The sequence below is a fragment of the Neophocaena asiaeorientalis genome, unplaced genomic scaffold (assembly GCF_003031525.2).
Source record: "Neophocaena asiaeorientalis asiaeorientalis breed wild unplaced genomic scaffold, Neophocaena_asiaeorientalis_V1.1 scaffold1091, whole genome shotgun sequence".
NCBI classification, from domain to species: domain Eukaryota; kingdom Metazoa; phylum Chordata; class Mammalia; order Artiodactyla; family Phocoenidae; genus Neophocaena; species Neophocaena asiaeorientalis.
The window spans coordinates 223,280-240,713 of NW_020175444.1; the positions used below are offsets into that span (position 1 = coordinate 223,280).

General features: G+C 39.2%; 1 long non-coding RNA gene across 2 annotated transcripts in view; it reads left to right on the forward strand.

Moving 5' to 3' along the window:
* The window catches only part of LOC112415193 (uncharacterized), a 60,512-nt gene extending 48,354 nt beyond the window's left edge, over positions 1-12,158 (forward strand). For both annotated transcript variants that reach the window (XR_003006293.1, XR_003006292.1), the window contains 2 exons: positions 2,279-2,453; positions 11,844-12,158. This is a non-coding gene — a long non-coding RNA (uncharacterized LOC112415193). The remainder of the gene's footprint in view (positions 1-2,278; positions 2,454-11,843) is intronic.
* The last annotated feature ends 5,276 nt before the right edge of the window (positions 12,159-17,434 follow it).

Genomic DNA, 17,434 nt, shown 5'->3' on the forward strand with positions numbered 1-17,434 from the left:
ACATTATGAGGAAGATACATTATAATCCCCACTGATGTCTGAGGAAAATGAGGCATAGAGAGAAAAAGTAACTTGACAGATGTCACAGAGATAGAAAATGGCAGGGCAGGGATAATGAGATACTGTCTAGTGTATGATTTGGTCAAGATCAAACGTGAGCTCTTAGCTTAGTGCCTGCCAATAGCAAGCGCTTGATAAATGCTAGCTATTATTATTATTATTAATTCTATTATTATTATTATTTGGCTGGAGAAGTCATCTCAGGCTTCATGGAGGAGGTGACATTTGCAATCAGCCTTGAGGGTGGGTGGGCTTTGGACAGGTGGGGATGGAGCAGAAGGACATTTTAGACTTACGGACATAGCAGGAGCTTTGCAGCTTTGGGATAGAGAATCAGGGAGGAGACCTGGAGGCTGGATCATAGGCTCTAAGGGAAACAGGAGAGAAGGGTTCAGCTGGTGGTAGTGTGTCAGCATTTGAGTTTTAAATATAGGCAGTGAGGAGATCAGAGCTTTGTTCAATTTTCTGTCTGTGAACCAAGCTGCCTGCTCTTGAGGCCATGCTGTCCTCTGGGGGCAGCTCTGCAAACCTGAGTCTGTGCAGCCAGGTACCCAGTTCTAGGGGTGCTGCCCAGGCCAGAAGAGGAAACGTCTTGGAGATCAGGAGTCTCCACTCAAAAGTCCAGCTTTCATTCTAGACTCATCCCTTGATCAGGACAGGTTGACATTGAGTGCTTGTGTGTGTTCAGAGATGAAGGGAGAAAAAGAAACTGAATAGCAGAAGCCCCTCTGCAAGTCTTGTGGCTTTCTGCACCATCTCTCCTGCTGATACTTCCATTTAAGATCCAAAAGGGCACAGCTGACTTAAACCATCTCCAGGGCCAGATATTCCTGGGTGAAAATGAGGGGCTTCTTGGGAGGAAATGAAAGAAGACAGAGATGTGGTTTTGCCTTAAGGTTTTCTAATGTGAACTGCTGGACGGATTCATTTTGAAATAGAAAGATGGGCCTGAAAGTGTGATGTAAGTGCAGTCATTTGGAGTCCCTGCTGGAGAACAGACAGAGGTGAGTAGGGGTTCTCCAGAATTACCTTGATGGAGTCTTTGGCTGGGAAGTGGGAGTGGAACACGCACAGAAATAGAAACTAGACCACCGGTCCCGTGTTTTCCAAAGGGCAAGTGCTGTGTGAGGTAATTTTAGACTGTAAGGGAACAACCCATTAAACAGTTACAAATCACAAATGATAACGTTTTTCCATTTCATAGTTTTTCTGAAGGCATCGAGGAGGAGGTCTCAGTTTGGGGCTAGATGTGTCTTTAATGCCTCTCCACCACTTGTTGGTCTCTTTAACAGAGAGCGGGCCTCAGGTGCAGAGGTTTTAGAAGGCAGAAGTATCAATTCTAGAGGGTCTCATCCTTGGCTCACACTGCTATTTCTTGAAAAGAGCTTTAAAAATTACTTTTGGGGGCTTCCCTGGTGGCGCAGTGGTTGAGAGTCCGCCTGCCGATGCAGGGGACACGGGTTCGTGCCCCGGTCCGGGAAGATCCCACATGCCGCGGAGCGGCTGGGCCCGTGAGCCATGGCCGCTGAACCTGCGCGTCCGGAGCCTGTCCTCTGCAATGGGAGAGGCCACAACAGTGAGAGGCCCGCGTACCGCCAAAAAAAAAAAAAAAAGAAAAATTACTTTTGCCTGGTCTTCTCCTCCTCCCTCTGCCGGAATTCTGTTTTAGTAGGTCCGGGGGTATGGCCTGGGCATTGGGACTTTTAAAAGCTCTCCAGGCAACGGTTTCTGATTAGAATTTTACATTGTATTTATTAATCTATTTTTGGCAAGTGATGGTTTTCTATTTCAGGTAATGAAGTAAAATTTCTTCTCAGTATCAATTGACTTAAGAAAATTAGTAAGTGCCCATTTAAAAAAAACCCCACAAAATGGCATTTGGATATGGTAAAAACAAAATATGCATGGAGTGAACTTTGGGAAATCTTTGGGTCCTTGCTTCATGCTACAATTTCTGACCTCTTGTCGGTCCAGTCTCCTCAAAAATAAAATAGAAATAATTATTCCAGGTCACCTTTTTCTCAGTGGGTTTACTCTGGGAATCAAATGATTGAGCTTTGTTAAGTTTTGTTGATTTGCTAAACAAATGTGAGGAAGGAAATAATGGTGCAGGGAGGGCTAGTTGGCAGACTTACTGAGGGCTGGATTTGGGGCATCTTAGACCAGGCTATTTGGAAGTATTGATTTCCAGGTACCATCTTCTCTCTCTTCCCACCAGAATGACCCACTGGTTTCCAGTAAAGTTATCATAGCCTACAGTAATGATTGATTTGCTCCAGTGGTAAACTAAAGAACAACTCACAGTCCCACCAAGGCCTCCAAGGGTTGCATGTTCTAACAACAGCTGGACATCTTGTGTTCCTGCCCCCTCAGTCAGGATCTTCCACACGTTGGTGAGTATGGAGGAGGTCTGGCCTGGCTCTCTGCAGACTGAATTATAGTCCTGGTTCTGCACCTACCCGCTGAGTGTCCTCCTCCATGGGCTGCCGTTTCTTCAGCAGATAAGTGAGGGGCTTGGACCAGTTGAAGACGAAGTCCAAACTCAGATGCCTTCAGCACCAAAGAGGTGACCCAAATGTAAGGCTCTGCCAAGGGAATTGGGAGTGGTTGGGCCTGTGGCCAAGTGGAGAGCACAGTCTCACAATAAAGATATTCAGATTCAATTTCTAAAAACCATGGTGTGGTCTAAACAATAAATCTGCAAGATGACAATTGGCAATTCTTGGATGCGGTAGTTTCTAAGATCCCTTTTAGTTCTAAAAATAAGTTTATGATAGTAAAATAAATTCACAGTTTCTGCTAGAGGTTTTTGATATGATGGCTGTATTCGGTAATACCCAGGGGCTTCCTTGATAAAAAGACCCAACATTTAAAATAAGAGCTAAGGTTCACATGCTAAATTCTCTAAAACCATTATCTCATTTAATCCCTGCCACAGCCCTGTGAGGTCAGTACTATTATAACTGCTTCATAAAGAATGAGGAAATTGAGGCTCAGAGAGTTTGTCTTTTAAGTAAGATCTCTAAAACAGCACCATCCAATAGAAATATAATGTGGGTCACATGTCATTTTGAATTTTCAAGTAGTCATGTTTAAAAAAAGTGAAAAGAAACAAGTGAAATTAATTTTAATAATATATTTTATCAACTTGGAACATTATCGTCTCAAAATATAATCAATGTTAAAACTAATTAATGAGGGACTTCCCTGGTGGCACAGTGGTTATGCAGGGGACATGGGGTCGAGCCCTGGTCTGGGAAGATCCCACGTGCCGCAGAGTAACTAAGCCCGTGTGCCACAACTACTGAGCCTGCGCTCTAGAGCCTGTGAGCCATGACTACTGAGCCCGTGTGCCACAACTACTGAAACCCACACGCCTAGAGCCCGTGCTCTACAACAAGAGGAACCACCAAAATGAGAAGCCTGTGCACTGCAACGAAGAGTAGCCCCCTCTTGCTGCAACTAGAGAAAGCCTGTGTACAGCAACGAAGACCCAACGCAGCCAAAAAAAAAAAATTAATTAATGAGATACCTTACATTCCTTTTTGTACTCAGTCCTTGAAATCTAACGTTTTCTCCTTTTATAAGACATAGCTCTATTGAACTGTAATTCACATACCATACAATTCTCCCATTTAAAGTGTACAATTAAATGATTTTTAGTACATTCACATATGTGCAACCATCTCCATAGTCAAGTTTAGAACCTTTTCATCGATTTGAGATGAACCCCATATTCTTTAGCTGTTATGCTCCTAATAACCTGGTTGCTTCCCTATGCAACCACTCATCTACTTTCTGTTTCTATAGGTTTCAATTCTGGACATTTCATACAAATGGAAACATATAATATGTGGTCTTTTGTGACTAGCTTCTTTTCTTCTTTTGTTTACAAGCTTCATCCATATATAGCATATGTCAGTGCTTCATTCCTTCTTATGCACAAATAATATTCCATTGTATGATTGCATCACATTTGGTTTATCCATTTGTCTGTTGATGGATATTTGGGTTGTTTCCACCTTTTTGCTGCTTTGAATAATTCTGCTATGACATTTGTATGCAAGTTTCTGTGTGGACATATGTTTTAATATCTCTTGGGGTTGTTACCTAGGGTTGCAATTGCTGGGTCATATGGTAACTCGATGCTTGATTGTTTGAGGAACTGCCAGACTGTTTTCCAAAGTGGCTATACCCTTTTACATCCCCGTCAGCCGTGTATGAGTGTTCCAGTTTCTCTACAGTCTTATCAACACTTGTTGTTCACCCGACTTTTTTTTTTTTTTTTTACCCTGCATCGGCAGGTGGACTCTCAACCACTGCGCCACCAGGGAAGCCCTACCCAACTTTTTGATTCTGGCCATCTTTAGTGGGTGTGATGTGTTATCTCATTGTGGTTTTGATTTGGATTTCCCCATGACTAATGATATGGAGTGTCTTTTCATGTGTTTATTGGCCATTTAATACCTTTCTTGTAGAAATGTCTATTCAGATCCTTTGCCCATTTGTTAATTGGGTTATTTGTCTTTCTATTATGTAGATATATGTGTTCTTTATATATCCTAGGTACTAATTCCTTATCAGGTATGTGATCTGTGAATATTTTTCTCATTCTGTGGGTTGTCTTTTTACTTTCTTATTTATTTATATTTTATTTTTGGCTGCTTTGGGTCTTTGTTGCTACACATGGGCTTTCTCTAGTTGCGGCAAGCGGGGTCTTCTCTTGTTGCAGAGCATGGGCTCTAGGCGCACAGACTTCAGTAGTTGTGGCTCTCAGGCTCTAGAGCACAGGCTCAGTAGTTGTGGCGCACACGGGCTTAGCTGCTCTGCGGCATGTGGGATCTTCCCGGACCAGGGCTCGAACCCGTGTCCCCTGCATTGGCAGGCAGGTTCTTAACCACTGCGCCACCAGGGAATGTCTTTTTACTTTCTTGATGGTGTCCTTCAAGGCACAAAAGTTTTAAATTTTGGTAAAGTTCAATTTATCTATTTCTTCTTTTGTTGCTTTTGCTAAAGCTCTAAGGTGGAGGTATATAGTGATAGACACCTACATTAAGTAAAAAGAAAGATCTCAAAGAAATAATCTTACTTTACACCTTAAGAAACTAGAAAAAGAAGAGCAAACTAAGCCCAAAGTTTGCAGAAGGAATGAAATAACAAAGATCTGAGTGGAAATAAGTGAGAGACTAAAAAGACAATAGAAAAGATAAATGAAACTAAGAGCTGTGTTTTTGAAAAGATAAAATAGATAAAACTGTTAGCTAGATTTACCAAGAAAAACAATGAAGACTCAAATAAATAAAATTAGAAATGAAATAGGCGACATTACCCATATGAAAAATATGATGAATGAACATTTTTCTCCTCTTCGAAGTGCTCAACATTTTTCCCTTCTTTCTTGAGATAATCATGATTTTTCTGCTTACTCTTTTAATATGGTAAATTACATGTATAGGTTTATAAATGTCAACTCAACTTTACATTCCTGGAATTAACTCTACTTGATTGTGATACATTGTTCTTTACATATTGCTGGCTTTGCTGTATCAGTGTTCATGGGTAAGATTAGTCTGTAATTTTCCTTCCTCAGAATACCCTCCTCAGTTTTTAGTGTCAAGGCTATGGTGGCCTCAAAACCAGTTGATGAGGGTTCCATTTTATTTATTGTGAAGTCTGACATGATTTCTTCTTTATATGTTTGGTAAAACTCATCAGTAATGCTATCTGGGCCTACAGTTTTCTTTTGGGAAGGTTTTAAATTATGTAATTAATTTATTTTATGGTTATAGTATTATTTTAATTTTCTCTTTCTTCTTGTGTCAGCTCTGATAATTTATATTTTTTTAGGAATTTGATTATTCAAAAATTTGGAATTTAGAAATACGTTTCAATATATTGTCCCTTATGATCTTTTTAATGTCTAAAGTATCTAGAGTGATGCCCTTTTCATTTCTGATATTGATTATTTTTGTGTTCTCTTTGATCTCAATTTGTCTCACTAGGGATAAGTTTTTTATTCAATTACTTTCTACTCTTACCATTTTTTTTCCTCCCACACTTTCTTTGGGTTTAATTTGTTATTTCATGTCTAACTTCTTGAGATGGAAGCATAGATCATTGACTTTTTTCAGTCTTTCTTTTTTTTTAAACATCTTTATTGGGGTATAATTGCTTTACAATGGTGTGTTACTTTCTGCTTTATAACAAAGTGAATCAGTTATACATATACATATGTTCCCATATCTCTTCCCTCTTGCGTGTCCCTCCCTCCCACCCTCCCTATCCCACCCCTCCAAGCAGTCACAAAGCACCGAGCCGATATCCCTGTGCCATGCCGCTGCTTCCCACTAGCTATCTACCTTATGTTTGTTAGTGTATATATGTCCATGCCTCTCTCTCACCCTGTCACAGCTCACCCTTCCCCCTCCCCATATCCTCAAGTCCGTTCTCCAGTGGGTCTGTGTCTTTATTCCTGTCTTACCCCTAGGTACTTCATGACATTTTTTTCCCTTAAATTCCATGTATATGTGTTAGCATATGGTATTTGTCTTTTTCTTTCTGACTTACTTCACTCTGTATGACAGACCTTTCTTCTTTCTTAATATAAGGGTCTTAAGATTGTAAGTTTCCCTATAAGCTTGATCTTAATTGGTGCCCCCCAATTAATTAATTATTATTGGTTATCTATTGTTACATCACCAGTTCCTATCAGAGTGCCCAGTCTCCCGTATGTTCAAAGTATTCCAAAGCCTTCTTATTTCATTCAGGAGAAAGCCAGAATCCTTGTATTGGCCCACTTGTCCCTCCGTGATCTGCCTTCTACCTCCTCATTGGTTTCATCTCCTATTGTTTACTCACCCCTGTATTCATCCCAGATTGGCCCTCCTGCTGTTCCTTGGAAGCATCAGATACACTCTTGTCTCAGGGCCTTTGCACTTGCTGCCACCCATATCTGGAAAGCCTATACTACAAATAGATGCCTGGCTTGCTGCTTTCCTTCATTCGGGTCTCTGTTGAAATGTACCTTTTCATAAAGGCCTTCTGTGACTACCTATATAAGATAGCACCCTTTAGCATACTCTGTCCTCTTTATCATTGTTTATTTTTCTTCATTATGCCTTTTGCCAACTGACACCAAATTATGTGTTGTTTTGTTTTGTTTTGTTTGGCTCTCCTCATCTCCCCTCTCTAGAATGTAAGCTCTCTGAGATAGGAAATTTTTTTTTTTTCTGTTTTATTTACTGCTGTATCTCCAAAGTCTAGAACAGTGTCTGGAATATAGTAGATAATATACAATTATTCATTGATTGAATGGACTCTGTGCTTGGAGTAGATCTGGATTAAATATTTCTGAATCTATCATTTATCAGCCATGTGAACTTGAGCAATCAAATGAAACTTTCTTAGCGCCAGTTCCTTTATTTGTATAATGGGGATAATAATGTTGCCCTGAGATACTGAATATACAAGTTCCTTATGAAGTATAAAATTATAATGAGACATTTTTAATATGATAGTCAGAAATGTCTTAACATGTTTAAATTTCTTTCTCTTTGGACTTCCATGCTATTAAAAATTCACTCCTTTGGGATAAGACATTTTGTTGCATTTGGCTCTAGTTGAATTTATAAGTATGTTTCTTGGAAAGGATAACATTTTTATGCTTCTGTAGCTTTAACAAGTCAGCAGGAATTCACATAGAATTCATTGTCCCTGAGGGCATGGGATATAGGAGGGGTGTTTTTCAATGGAGAAAGCAGCAAGTAAAGATCTGAAGCATGGGGAGAGGAAGTTCTGGAAGGGCAGTTTTAAGTGCACACTGGGGAAAAAATTAAGAAGTCTTTTATTAGTCAGGTAAGGATAGGTTATGCTACAATAAAAAAACCACCTCAAAATTTCAGTAGCATGACCAAGAAAAGGTTAGTTTCTTGTCCATATAAAGTATGCTGTGAGTCCATGCTACCCTCCAGGGGAAGGGGGCAGGAATAGTTGTGTTATTATATATGTCTGTGTGTGGGACTTAGTAGGAAGTCTGAATTAAACAACTTTAATAAATTTAATAAAGTTTTATAAGATAATTGCAGTCCTATGTCCTGGCAGAAGATTTTAGAGTTTATGTAGGAATATACTTGAATATACTATTGTGATTCTGTAGCCCCTTCCACATAGAGTTTAGATGCAATTATTGCATTCTCCAACTAAAAGTTGTGTCATATATCTTTTGTGTGTGTGTGTATGTGTGTGTGGGGTGTATCTTGATGAATATATATGTTTATGCGGGAATGGGACACATTATTTGAATTAGAACTTTAAATGCCACCATTTATTGAGCACTTTCTATGTACCAGGCACACTCCCAGGTACCAGGGGCTTTAGACATCTTATCTCATTTATTATAATTCTGAAAACAGCTCCTTGAGGTAGGTACTATTGTTGTACGCACTTTATAGTGAGGAACCGATGTTCAGCAGTGTGAAGTAATTTGACTTTAGTCACACAACTAAGTGGCAGAACTTAGACCAAATTCAGGTCTGCTTGGCTCCAGAGGCCATGATCTTAACCATAATGCAGTGCTGCCCACCCCTCCCCATTTCCAGATAGTACGTCCTGGATGTATAAGTGCCGTTAAGTTTATCAACAAACCAAAATTGATGATGACAACATGATGATGATAAATGTAGTAATATGGTGGTGGTTATATTTGATTTGACAGCATTTGGGCCTAAGTTAGACTGCCAAAGATGTCCTGTTGTATGTGTAACATTCCCAGCATTATAATTACTCCTTTGGGTTCAGACTTTGCATGTGGCAGACCCCAGTTAAAATGCAAATGTATTTCCTGGGAGCAATAATATGTTAACACCAATCATTATGACTGCATCAGCAAGAAACAGCCGATTTCTATCACCAGGGAATAATCAAGCAGAGAAGACAAAATTTAAAATAGTCAATGTGCTAGAAGGTAATTTAATGTAGTATATACTCAAATGAGAAATTAAATATAATTAGTGGAAGTTATATTTCACATAAATATAATGGGTAGGCCAGTGAGGGAAGGGTCTCATAATTGGCAGTAATTATCAGGAGAGGTTTCTTGGAGTAGGTGGCACTTGATATGAGTCTTGAATTCCTGGGTGACTTGAAAACCATATGTTTGTCTCATAATCCTGATTTTGTAAACACTCTGTAGTAATTCTCTCTTATTATTTTTCTGCCCATAACAGTCTATCTTTCTCCATATTCTCTTCTCTTCTTTCTCTACACTAATTTAAAAAATGTGACTTGAGTGGGAACTTCATCTTTTTAAAGATCTTTGTCCTAGATAGTGTTTAATGGCTCACAGATAGGCACTTAATCTGATATGAGCCAGTCCTAATACCCAAACTTAAACAGCCATAGTTGATGAGTTCAATGGTGGGTAGCTGACCCAAGATTAGCCAGTTAGATCCGTTTGTAGGATTTTTGAGTTTGGGATAGAGAAAGTAAGTCTCAGTTCCTCTGTGGGTTTGTGCATTGTGAGATTTGAGATACGGAAGCTATGAATATAGTTCAAGAAAGAATAAAGTTGACGTACAGAATGAAACACATGAGACACACAGAGAGGGTCTTGGTGGAATTTAAGTTTCTGATTCCAGAGGTCTCTGAGATCCACCATTAAGCACTGATGTGGTTATTCAATCTTCATATGAATAATTTCTAAATAATCTCCTCCCCCACTCCACCCCCCGACCCCCCATCCATCTTTTGCCCTTAGCTAGTCTGAGTTGAATTTTTGTCACATGCAACTAAGACAGTCCCGGCAAATATTGTATTTTGTTTTATTGTAACTTCATGTTGAAATAGGTAGAATAGAGATTATCTTTATTTCATAGAGAATAAGATGAGGCTCAGAAAATATAATGTAGTGAAGACACTGAAAAATATGAGAAGTTGATCCAAAATTTCTCACACTGGAGAAAACACTGGTAGGTACAGGGAGATGCAGGCAGGAAAAGTCTGCTAGTTTAGGAAACTCAGTGTATAAACTATGAATAAAGTAGCTTTCCATTGCTGTATTCTGAGTGCTCTGACGCCGAATTTGGTATCATTTTAGCTTGCGTTTTTGGTTTTTTGTTTTTTTGTCAGCAAAAGCTTGGCTTTTGAGGGAAAAGGAGGAAACCCACTTCCACCGCAGCACCTATTTCCCATTTTACTTAAGGTCCATGGGGTTACCCAGGTGTGAAGTCAGTCATAACTCTCTGTACCTCAGGGATGTAATACTGACAAGGGTGGCTTTTGACAAGGGCTGATTTCAAAATGAAACTGAATGCTGATTGTTTCACTCTTATCAAAGCACGCTTGAATCTGTATTAACCTAGGGACACCAAGAGATTCAGAAAGAACAATCCCTGGAGTTTAAGGACAAACTTTGCTTATGCCATCTTTAAGTAAAGAAAAGAAAAAGAACTTAGGACATTTAACAATTTATCTCCTCTTTTATTTCAAATAAGATTTAAGGTGGTTTAAAGGATATGAAAATATAGGAAGACAATAAGTTAAACGTAGAAGAGAACTGAAAAAATAAATGACCATAAGAGTTAGGAGTGAGGCTCATAAACAATGAATATGATACAATCCTATACATTATGTGATAACTGGTCCCCAATTTAGGCTTTAAGCTTTCTTGTCAGTGCAAACAGGGAAACCTAATTGATTACACAGTTTGCAATGTTCATGAGATAAACCAAAGCAAATCCTTGGGAGAAGTACAACTGCATCTGATCCTGTGACCAAAAACAATGTGTCCCTGGGTTCTTACAAAGAAAGTACTGTGTTATATAATGTAAAAGGCCTCGAGTGCTCCTTCCAGGAGACCCAAGGATGAGATTCACAGCCCTGGCAGTATTATTTCTCAAATTTTAATCATCTTTATAATTTCTGCTATATCTACATTTAAAAAATTATTAACCTAATATATTTCTAACATAGGTTTCACTTGGATTCCATTTTATTTTATTTTTTTATTTTTATAAATTTATTTATTATTTTTAATTTATTTTTGCCTGCGTTGGGTCTTCGTGGCTGTGCGTGGGCTTTCTCTAGTTGCGGTGAGTGAGGGCTACTCTTCGTTGAGGTGCGTGGGCTTCTCATTGCAGTGGCTTCTCTTGTTGTGGAGCATGGGCTCTAGGTGCACGGGCTTCAGTAGTTGTGGCACGTGGGCTCAGTAGTTGTGGCTTGCGGGCTCTAGAGCGCAGGCTCAGTGGTTGTGGCGCACAGGCTTAGTTGTTCCACAGCATGTGGGACCTTCCCGGGCCAGGGCCGGAACCCGTGTCCCCTGCGTTGGCAGGCGGATTCTTAACCACTGTGCCACCAGGGAAGTCCCTTGGATTCCATTTTAAACTTAATTTCATCTTAGCAAGGTAGATGGGCTAGTTCTTGTTTTCTAATACCCTTTAAATTAAGTTTATAAGTATTAAAATGAAAAAGTCTATTATAACCCCAAATTTTCTGATGTACCCCCTTGGTGCTACACCTTGGGAAACACTGGCTTAGAGAAAAAGAGAAATCTAACATTTGAATAACCATGACCTCATTACATCTTAATATCTCTCTTATGAAGTATTATGACCATCAGTGTTGAGAATTCTGAGGTTACACAAGGTCCCACAATAACCAAGCCAGGATGAACCTCAAGTCCTCTGATGAAAGTCAAGTTCCAGCTTCTAGAGGAATGCATGGAGGGCCTTATCCCCAAACCAAAGTTCAGACCCTCCTTGACCGTTTGCCCCTTTGCTTCCTCCCAGAATGCCTCATCCCCTGCTTGGTCCATAGTGCTGCCAGCCTGTGGTTATTGGAACCTGGTCTGCCAGACCAAATGGAGGAAGTCTGCCAGGCAGATGTGGAACCCAAAAGAGGAACTTCACCAACTGCTGTGGACAGCTCTAGCACTTCATGCCCCCGTGGACTTTTGGGGAAGTATTTTTGTGGCTCACCAGTCTCTCATTAGGCAAAGGTCACTTGTCCTGTCTTGGCCTTCTCTACTGGTGGAAAGTACGGCTGGGAGATTTGGAATGGTTGCTGTTTGACTTTGATTCTTAGCACGACTGTCACCATGAGCTTTTTTGGTAAGATCACAAGCTGAAGTTTGTTGTTGAGGAGTGCAGGATTCCTTCTAATCTTTGGGAACGTTTCGAATCATAACTGGCAGTGGCTTTCTGATGGCAACTTGAGCAAGCTCAGGGGGAGAAGCCATCACCCTCTCTCACACGAATATGACTTTGGGTAAATTACCTTGAACTCTTTACCTAGGGGTGTAATCTACATTCTTTCTGAGCCCTGATTTATAGTGTAAACATTTTTCTTCTTATCTTAATGAATAGAAGTAACGTTTTCTGCTCCATCCTTCTCTTAAAGTTGTAGATTCACATGCATCTGTACAAAATGCTACAGAAAAATCCTGTGTACTTTTTTACCCAGTCTTCCCTAATGGTAACATTCTTAAAGAGATTTAAAATTTGCTGAGGTATAATTTAGATATGATAAAAATCACTCTTTTAAAGTGTACAGTTTGATGAGCTTTGACAAATATATACAGCTGCGTAACTGCTATCACAATCAAAACATAGAACATTTCTATCATCCCAAGAAGTTTCTTCATGCCTCTTTGTAGTTAACCCCCTCTCCCCATTCCCAGCCCCTAGAAACCACTCATCTGTTTTTTGTCCCTATACTTTTGCCTTTTCTAGACTGTCTTTTAAATGGAATCATACAGTATGTAGTCTTTTCTGTCTTTTTATTCACTTAGAATATTGCTTTTGAGATTCATCCATGTTTCTGAATGAACCACTGGTTTGTGCCTTTTTATTGCTGAGTAGTATTCCACTATATGCCACAATTTGTTTATCCACTCACCAACTGATGGACGTTTGTGTTTTTTCCAGTTTGGGGCTATTAAGAATAAAGATACAATAAACATTCCTGTATAAATCTTTGGGAGGACGTATGTTTTCATTTCCCTTGGGTAAATTCCTCAGAATAGAATTGCTGGGTTGTGTGGTTAATGTCAGGGTAATGCCAACCTGGTAAAACAGGTTGGAAAGTGTTTTTTCCTCTTTTATTTTTTGAAAGAGTTCATGTAGAATTGATACTGTATCTTCTTTAAATGTTAGGTAGAATTCCCTAGTAAAACTGGAGTTTTTCTTTGTGGGAAGGACTTTAACTACGAATACAATCTCTTTAATAGATATAAGGCCACCCAAGTTTTCCCTTTCTTCTTGAATGAGTCTTAGTAAGGAATTTGTTTATTTCATCTATGTTATCAAATTTATTGTCAGGAAGTTGTTCATAAAATAACATTATCCTTCCTAACATCTGATAGATCTGCTGTGACAGTCCTTCTTTTATTCATAACATTGGTAATTTGGGTCTCTGTCCTTTTTTCTTGATCTGTATATATAGAGGTTTACCAATTTTATTGATCTTTCCAAAGCACCAGCTTTTGGTTTCATTGTTTTGCTTACTAATTTCTGTTTTCTATTTCAATGTTTTCTGCTCTTATCTTTATTATCTCCTTCCTTTTATTTACTTTGGGTTTAATTTGCTCTTAATTTTTTAGTTTCATAAGGTAGAAACTTAGATAATTGATTTTAGACCTTTCTTCTTTTCTAGTATGAGCATTTAATACCATCAATTCCTCTTTAAACACTGCTTTAGCTGGATCCTACAAATTTTTAAGATTTCTTATCATTTTAATTTAAACATATGTTTAATTTCCCTTGTTATTTCCTCTTTGACCTGTAGATTATTTAGAAGTGTTCTGTTTATTACCCACATATTTAAGAATTTTCTTGGTGTCATTCTGTTGCTGATTTATAGTTGACCACCATTGTCATCAGAAAATATACCTTTCTGTATTTTTAATCCTTTTAAATTTATTGAGATTAGTTTTATGCCCCAGAATATGGTCTACGTTTGAATATTTCATGAACATTTGAAAAGAAAGTAAATTCTCTGAGATGAGGTATTCTATACATTAGGTCAAGTTGCTTGATAGTATTGTTCAAGTTATCTATATATTTAATAATTTTTGTCTAATTTTTCTATCAATTATTGACAAGAAAAAAGTTGAAATTTCCAACTATAATTGTTGATTTGTCTATTTCTCTTATTGGCCATGATCTGTTCACATACTTCATCTGCTCCATTCTCTCTCTTCTTCTGGCACTCAGTTTCATTTATGTTGGGCAATTTGATATGGTCTCACAGCTCCTGGGTGTTTTCCCACTGATTGTTCTTCTCTTTTCATATTTGTAAAAATAACCTCTATCTTTAAATTCACTTATCCTTTCTTCTGCTGTGTCCCATTTGTTGACAAGACTGCCTGGGCAGTTCTTCATCTCTGATGTTGTGTTTTCATGTTTAGCATTTCCATCTGACACTTTTTTAATAGCTTCCATCTCTTTGCTGAAATTCCCCATGATCCATACATTTCGTCCACCTTTTTATTTATTTTATTTATTTATTTTTTGTGGTACACGGGCCTCTCACTGTTGTGGCCTCTCCCGTTGCAGAGCACAGGCTCCGGACACGCAGGCTCAGCGGCCATGGCTCATGGGCCCAGCTGCTCCGCGGCCTGTGGGATCTTCCCGGACCGGGGCACGAACCCATGTCCCCTGCATTGGCAGGCGGACTCTCAACCACTGCGCCACCAGGGAAGCCCTCGTGCACCTTTTTAATGCTAAGTCCTTTAACATGTTCATTAGAGTAGTTATAATGTCCCTGTCTGATGCTTCTAACATCTAGGTTATTTCTGGGTCTGGTTCTGTTGCATATTTTATCTCTTGACAGGAGGGTATTTTTTTTTCTTGCTTCTTTGTGTCTCTTATTATTTTCAATAAAGTGCTGAACATTCTGGGTAAAAGAACAATAGAGACAGAGATAAATAACATATGATGCGGGCTTCCCTGGTGGCGCAGTGGTTGAGAGTCCGCCTGCCGATGCAGGGGACACGGGTTCGTGCCCCGGTCCGGGAAGATCCCACATGCCGCGGAACGCCTGGGCCATATGTGCCATGGAATTTATTAGTATTTAAAACGCTTTTTGGCCATCCAAGGTGGGTATTATTATTCTCCCATTTTAAAGGTGAGGAAAGGGTGGGGAGGGGAGGACAGCAACACAGTGCCAGGGATGAACTTGGTTTTGAATTATGGCTATGTGGCTGATCCCTTCCCTAACTGTTATGTGGGATCTGGTGGCACTGGGAAGCATGTCTGTGGAGCGGTAAAGACTGGAGGCTGGGAGGCCAGTCACAGCTGTCCCAGCAGTGCAGGGTGTGGTGTTAAATGCCCACCAGGGATCATTAATTCAAACGCTTAGAGTATACATGGCTCATTTAAGTGAATACACGTAGGCAGAAATATACGGCTCAGTATTAAAGACAAACTAGGGAGTGATGGGGACCGTGGTGAACTGGATGCACATGCTCCTTTCCAGAAGGACAGCTGTGACTCAGTTCTGGCTGACCGTGCCAGGTGCAAAACCAAGATTAGTGTTAGCAGTTCTTGTGATGTTTTGATGGAAGCCAGAAATCTGAACTTAAATGTGAAGTATCCTGATTTTAAAGGTTGGCCACAGGTATAATTTTTAAAAATGTTTATTTAGGCCATACCATGAGGATTAAGCAAAACATGTCTGTAGGCTGTCAGCCTATAGGCCACACAAGCCTGGGTGGTGGCAGAGAGACTGCCCAGGTACTGCTTCAACTGTGGACATGCAGTTTTACCAGGCATGTTTTTGGTCAAAGGGCTAAATGGCAGACTCCAGAGCATTTTCTATCAACATGAGACCATTCATTAGGTTTACTCATGGCTTTAGACTTTGCCAGCCTGGAGGTACATCTGTGTTTACTTTGATATCAATACCTGCCTTACTCCATATTTCATTTTTCTTTCTTTTTCATTGGCAAATTCTTTTTTTTGAATTGAAGTATAGTTGATTTAGAATGTTGTGTTAGTTTCTGGTGTACAGCAAGTGATTCAGTTATATATATATATATATATATATACACACACACACACACACACACATATATGTGTACATTCTTTTTCAGATTCTCTTCCATTATAGATTATTATAAGATATTCAATATAGTTCCCTGTGCTATATGGTAGGATCTTATTGTTTATCTATTTTTAATATAATGGTGTGTATCTGTTAATCCCAAGCTCCTAATTTATTCCTCCCCTGCCTTTCCCCTTTGGTAACCATAAGTTTGTTTTCTATGTCTGTGAGTCTGTTTTATAAATAAGTTCATTTGTATCATTTTTTTTAGATTCCACATATAAGTGATAGCATATGATATTTGGCTTTCTCTGTCTGACTTACTTCCCTTAGTATGATAATCTCTAGGTGCATCCATGTTGCTGCAAATGGCATTATTTCATTCTTTTAAATAGCTAAGTAGTATTCCATTGTGTATACATACCACATCTTCTTTATCCATTCATCTGTTGATGGACACATAAGTTGTTTCCGTATCTTGGCTATTTGTAAATAATGCTGCTATGAACATTGGGGTGCATGTATCTTTTAGAATTATAGGTTTCATCTTTTCTGGATATATGCCCAGGAAGGGGAATCTCCATACTGTTTTCCATAGTGGCTGCACCAATTTACATTCCCAACAGTGTAGGAAGGTTCCCTTTTCTCCACACCCTCTACAGCGTAATCAAATTTGTAGACATATTGATGATGGCTATTCTGACCAGTGTGAAGTGATACCTCACTGTGGTTTTGATTTGCATTTCTCTAATGATTAGTGATGTTATGACTTGCTCCATCTTTCTACTTGTCTCCTACAGTCTCTCCCCAAGGGTGGCTGTTAGCCCATGTATGCTCTGAGTAAGACAGTTTGAGAAAAGCATTGTAGCATAGTGGTTCATAGTTTGGTTTGCTTCTTTGATCTTCCATTTTCCACCTTTGTCAGAGGATATGTTGTTACTCTCTTTGTACCAGTTACTTATCTATAAAATAGGAATAATTTGACCTACCTCCAAGGATGGTTGTGAGAATTATAAAAGATAAATATTGAGGGCTTGGAAAAATATCTGACATATAGTAAGTGCTCTACAAATGTTAGCTATTATCGTTTATATTTCTTCCTTCTTGGCCCTTCTATTGGAGGCATCTATCTTCTGTTTCTGAATTATTGGCCCCCTGGGAGAATTCACTTGGTGTTGCCCAGAACCCTCAGGATGCCAAGGCTGCATTTATTAATTCATTCAAAATATCCATCAAGACCTGCAGGTGCAGTTCTGTTCCAGGCATTGGAGAGTTGTCAGTGTTGCACACAATAGAAGGAGCTTGCATTTTAGAGCACAAGACTGACAATAATTGT